Source organism: Leptodactylus fuscus, chromosome 9 (assembly GCF_031893055.1).
Source record: "Leptodactylus fuscus isolate aLepFus1 chromosome 9, aLepFus1.hap2, whole genome shotgun sequence".
NCBI classification, from domain to species: Eukaryota; Metazoa; Chordata; class Amphibia; order Anura; family Leptodactylidae; genus Leptodactylus; species Leptodactylus fuscus.
In genome coordinates this window covers 35,960,209-35,966,875 of record NC_134273.1, presented here as the reverse complement: position 1 = coordinate 35,966,875, position 6,667 = coordinate 35,960,209, and positions in this window count along the sequence as shown.

Here is a 6,667-nt window from a genome sequence, read left to right as displayed (position 1 = left end):
TGGCACTATATGGCAGTAGCAAGAAATGAGGGTATTTGTATTCCCAATATATTCTTTGAATTCCCAGTCAGACAATGGCACTGTATACCAGTAGTAAAAATTGTGGGTGCACGTAACCCCAATATATTCTTTGAATTCCCAGTCAGACACTGGCACTATATGGCAGTAGCAAGAAATGAGGGTATTTGTATTCCCAATATATTCTTTGAATTCCCAGTCAGACAATGGCACTGTATACCAGTAGTAAAAATTGTGGGTGCACGTAACCCCAATATATTCTTTGAATTCCCAGTCAGACACTGGCACTATATGGCAGTAGCAAGAAATGAGGGTATTTGTATTCCCAATATATTCTTTGAATTCCCAGTCAGACAATGGCACTGTATACCAGTAGTAAAAATTGTGGGTGCACGTAACCCCAATATATTCTTTGAATTCCCAGTCAGACACTGGCACTATATGGCAGTAGCAAGAAATGAGGGTATTTGTATTCCCAATATATTCTTTGAATTCCCAGTCAGACAATGGCACTGTATACCAGTAGTAAAAATTGTGGGTGCACGTAACCCCAATATATTCTTTGAATTCCCAGTCAGACACTGGCACTATATGGCAGTAGCAAGAAATGAGGGTATTTGTATTCCCAATATATTCTTTGAATTCCCAGTCAGACAATGGCACTGTATACCAGTAGTAAAAATTGTGGGTGCACGTAACCCCAATATATTCTTTGAATTCCCAGTCAGACACTGGCACTATATGGCAGTAGCAAGAAATGAGGGTATTTGTATTCCCAATATATTCTTTGAATTCCCAGTCAGACAATGGCACTGTATACCAGTAGTAAAAATTGTGGGTGTATATAGCCCCAATTCTATTGCTAGGGGACTTGCAGGGTATTTCTGGGGTGAAGGTGGGGGGGCACACCGTTGGAACGGGTATCGGGGTATATATCGGGTATACGGGAATACACTGACAGTGTATTCCATTCAGGATCCTGGGAAAGCTGGGTTGCGGCGATTGAGCCCGTCAGTGCCACGTTACACTGACAAGCTTCTCCCTGGAATTTACCTCTTACAAGAGCTGTTGGTTGTCTTCTCCTTCCTATCCTAGCCTGTCCCTGCCTACCCAGAATCTAAGCCCTAGCTAGCTGGACGGAAACCTCCGTCCTCGGTGAATTGCAAGCTCAGAATGACGCGAACCTGGGCGGCGCTGTTCTTTTAAATTAGAGGTCACATGTTTTCGGCAGCCAATGGGTTTTGCCTACTTTTCTCAACGTCACCGGTGTCGTAGTTCCTGTCCCACCTACCCTGCGCTGTTATTGGAGCAAAAAAGGCGCCAGGGAAGGTGGGAGGGGAATCGAGTAATGGCGCACTTTACCACGCGGTGTTCGATTCGATTCGAACATGCCGAACAGCCTAATATCCGATCGAACATGAGTTCGATAGAACACTGTTCGCTCATCTCTAGTCACGTGTTGTAGGCCTTATCCACGATAGGAAGAAGTCAGCTTGTTATAAAACAGTGTAGAGGTTTATTAATATCTGGAAGGAAAACACAGGAACAGGGAAAATGCCCAAATAACACAAATATCAGTCAATTGTCAATAGCTTACATCTTCTGATAAGTTAAATCATCTGGATATCTTGTAGTTACAGCTTGGTTCATGCTTGATCATCTGGTCTGGTCATCTGGGATATTCACGACATCTTGTCCAGGATGACAGAGAGGGATGGCAGACAGACCTGCCATAGATTCCCCATGGATTCCCCTCATGGATGACCCTCATGGATGACGACCCCGACGTGTGTGTCTGTCACTCATTTATGTTCATGAGAGTGGGTGTTACCTTCCATGTTACAGCTATGTAAGGAGATTTCTACTATGGTGTACCCTAACCGCACCCATGCACCCAAAATACAACAGATATGATGTCAGTAGAGTGTTAACCCCATGTCTGCTAGAGAATATTGTAAATATAATATTTAACAAGGGGCCCACTATGGGACATAAAACTGTATTGAGGCTACTATTGAACATTATACTGCATGGAATGTCCATTGTGCACATTCTACTTGGTGAAGGGGCACTGTGGGACATTATACTGTGTGTAAATGGGGCGTTATAGGGAGCTAGTTTTGGTGTCTGGTCTGCTATTTAGGCTCTGTACTGTCCGTTGTGCAGTGTCAGGCAGGCAGCGGGTGTGATTCCATCAAAGAGAGGCACTAATACAGATCAGAATCAGACCCCTTGCCTGACACCGCCCTCCTGACAGTACAGAGCCTAAACAACACACAAGGCACCAAAACTAACTGCACTGATTTCTCAGGAAGGTAAAGAATGCAGAACTGGAAAGGTCCACTTTAATGTTCAGGGCTTTAAGAAAACAAGTCAAGTTTAGAGAATTAGAATTTTATCTTTGGAGATCAATAATTTACTGTTATTAGTTTAGTTTATGACAAAGCCCAAAGATTTCGAAGCAAAGCAATAAAACACATTGTATGCAACGGAGCTCAACAAATATTACAGCAGGATTCCTTCCCTTCCGTAAGCGCACTATGGGGGCGACATCTTTTTTTGTTGGCTCCAGCGATTGCTGGATGTATCGTTGTTAGGAAACAGATCTTAGCGATGGAGGAGAACGTCTCTTTAATGATGCAGATTGGGCCAGTTACATAATCGGTGCTCAGCGCGCCAGGCTCTTTAAGTGCAGATAAGTGTGTGGTTGACTGAGTTGCTATGGCAATGTCCAAATCTCTGACAGATAACTTCTCTGGTGGATAAATAATTTATACAGATAGTAAAATCTCAGAGCCACTTACTTAAACACTCTTATTTGTAAACTGTGAGACGACGCTGCTCTTTTGTGGTTCGATGTAGGGATGTCATGCAGGTGCTCCTGTATACTGCAGCACAATATGGCAGAAGGAGGTAGGCAACGTTATGGGAAGGGAACAAATGCCCAAAAGGATCCTGCTTGAAAGCAAGTAAGGGAAGCAGAAGCAAAAACACCATACATAATTCAGGAGCCATCATACGGATCTGAAAGCAAAATTACGGGTTCACAAAAACATAAATAAGTATGTGCATGTTATCTACTGCAAAAGGAAAACAGGATTATGGGAACGGAATATTAACACTGGCAAACTAGTAACATGACATTTCGGGTGAAGGAAGTCTACTACAACTAAAACCAATCCTAAACCACTTATATGCCATTGTAGGGGCTGTTACTGACATAGTGAACATATCCAGTGGCGTAACTACCGCAGTAGCAGCTGAAGCGGCTGCCACAGGGCCCGGGACATTAGGGGGCCTAGTGACAGCCGCTGCTGCTGCAGTTACAGGCTGGAGTAACTCCTGCTAGTAATGGGCCTCATTTACTTTCCTTTCCTGGCTCGGGGCAGACTTCGGGCATACTAGTTTGACGTCCCTAATGTCACATGACTGGGGCCTGCGTCCTTATGCGTCACGACGCAGGTCCGGGTCGTGTGATGTCAGGGACGTTATTGAAGATGGCCAACATCAGCAGGGAGTGTAGTAGAGCCAAGGATTGGTAAGTAACAGTGTTTTTTATGTTGGTATCCCCCCCTTGGGTCTCCAATTATTATACTCTGGGGTCTGAAAAGACCCCAGAGTATAATAATTGTTCATGGGTGTCCACAATGCAACATAATAGTGTGTGCAGGGGCCACTATGGGTTATAATACTGTGTGTGCAGGGGCCACTATGGGGAATCATACTATGTGTACAGGGGCCATTATGGGCAATAATACTGTGTGCAGGGGCCACTATGGGGAATAATAGCGTGTGCAGGGTGGGGTGGGGGGTCAGTCGGTCAGGATCTTCGGCATTGGTCTGGGGGGGCCCCATGTCAAACGTTTGCCACAGGGCCCCGCCATTCCTAGTTACGCCACTGAACATATCCATAGTGAATAGAAATGATCTGCAGTAACCCAGCATGGCCAGTACACACAGAAGTAACTGACTCAATACTCTGAGTATACTAAGGCACTGGCAGCTGCTATGAATATCTGATCACTTTGGTGTTAGGAATGTCAGACACCAATCTGATATTGATGATCTATCCTAAGAATGAGTCATCAATATGATTAGTCTAGAAAAATCCGGGGTCTTTTATATTGATGACCTATCATTAGGGGAGGTCATCAGTATAAGATCAGTGAGACTCTTGGCATCCCCATGATCCTAAGAATAGGTCATCAATAAATTAGCACCCATTAGTCTTTGGAAAACCTTTTGAAAGGTCATTTCTTCCCACAGTTACAATAAATTGGCCAATCTTTCGTAAACCGTCCATTTCTGCAAAGATTTGTCTCAGCTCTGTTGAATGATAGCATGCATGGCCTGTTTCCTATTGTACAAGGGCCTCTCCTTCTCGAGGGGCCTGTTTATCCAATTGTATCTGAGTTCCCAGAAACAAGTATAGTGTATACGGTTAAGGGGAAGGAATGTAGGTTGCCTGACTTGCCCTTTGTGCCACACCTTAGCATGGTCATCATTACAGTGACCATAAAGCTGGGCCTACACCAGCGTGCTGAGCATGCATGTATATTCATTGGAGATAGGGGAGCTCTGGTGACTTACCTCCTGGTGAAAATAAAGGATCTGGCATGTAGATTTTCATTATGTCTTATTGTTGTTACCCGCTTTCCTCCACCACCCTCTTATTGAACTGGCCCTTCGGGATCTCTGTAAGACCAGATCAAGTCATGGACTGGTGGAGTAGAAGTCTGTCCTCTCCCTCAATAGCCTATTTCAGGTTTTAGCTCCAACATAAGTTGGTTGCCTGAAAAATGCTATTTTTCAACTCTGGAAACTGTTCTGCCAGAGTATATACAGTATATGGAGAATGAAGTAGAGTCTTTCCATTGGCAAATCTTTGTATACGGGAGCTCTCAGCAGCCTTGCCCTAAGATGACATTATGGCAAGGAACACACAGTCTGAAGTGTGTAAAACCAGACATGTCCTTTGACAATAATGTAGTTATGAAATCTTTCTTATGATTATTAACTACTGAAGACATGTCCCTGGGTGTTTCTCTTAAAATTGCATTCTTATCATTGCATCTTAAGGGTCTTTCCTCCGTTTCACATGGCTTAAAGAAGCTCCAGGGCACTGAAAATAGGATAAGGTATTGCAAAGACAATGGATAATGATTATTTAATGGATATATACAGAGGAGTTATCTAAAGCAGTCCAGACTGTCAGCCATCGGGAGATGTTGAAGTTTCTCTGACAACGTTCTTTTAAGATATATTCAAACTCTTCTGACAACACAGTGATAGATGTAGCTGTCATAACAATGAGACTTGCAGGGCTATGACGCCTCCAATAATGTTATTTCTGTTACAGTCCATTAAATAAAATGCTTGAAGGAGATTCCGTCTAAAATGTAAAACAAGGCCACAAGCAAATAAATCGTGGAAATCTTCTCTTAGCACATTGAGTGATGATAAATAGAAAAATCAAGAAAACTTTGAGCAGTAATAGATTGTGGTTAGTATAGAGTCATGAGAGATACGACCATGGCCATTATGGTTTAGGGTTTATTGCTAAAATCTTCTTATTAAATAGCTCATAAGGGCAACAAAAGTGATCTAGACGTGACACCAAGCCACTATGAAAGCAATCCAGGAATAAGCAAAAAGATTCTGGAAATACAATATTAGTTTGGAGTTCAGATTAATCCTTATCCAGCAGATTCTTGATGATAGTCCCGGGCGTTCTGATCTTGTTGAGACCCCAGGGTCACCTGATTGGAACCAATGTTCAGACCCCTGAGTCACTCCATCTTCCTCTATCATCAAGAGTCCACTGGATCACACAAGTAGGCTTACTTTTGGATGTTGATCCATGTACACCATTTTTTTTCAGTATTTTTCTAGTAGTGGACACATGAACAGGGGTTTTTGCAGTTTATGGAGTCTTCAGTAGGTCTGTAATACCCTTGGCTTCTGCCTTAACTTTTATAGGATAGCCTTTTGCACTTTTGGGGTGGTCTTAACAAGATGCCTATTTCTGGGGAGAATAGCAACATTCCTGAATTTTCTCAATGTCTGAACAATTTCTCTAATTGTGAATTGATGTACAGCCAGGTTTTTAGCCATGCTTTTGTAACATCTCTATACCATATCTTCTGAAAGTTGATCACCTCAAGGCATGGCTCACACTAACAAGTCTTTCTTAGGAAAAGCAGATTTGTCCATAACCAAGTGTTGTGTGCCTTTATTTAATGGACAAAGCATCTGTGGAAGCCACACTTCCAAATTCATCCCTATAAATTAAAAACCATTTGCAGATTAGCTTTTGAAGACGTCCTTAACTTACAGGTTCACTTACTTTATATTTATACACTAAGGATATTGACTTAGTGGGGCGAATCAATACATCTATGCCAGTTTTGTTGTAGTTCTTTGATAATGTGGCACATCCTTATTGCATGGCCTTTGAGCCTCTTGATAAATCAGGCATTATCTGCATCTGTCTGGGCCTGTCTGGTATATGAAGCACAAGCTTTAATAAATCTGCCTCAACGTGCTCAATAAGACATGAATAATACATTGGTTTGTGTTTTATTAGTTTAGTTAGATTATGTTTGTCCATAATTGTGACTTAAGAATCAGACCATATTTTATTTAGTAG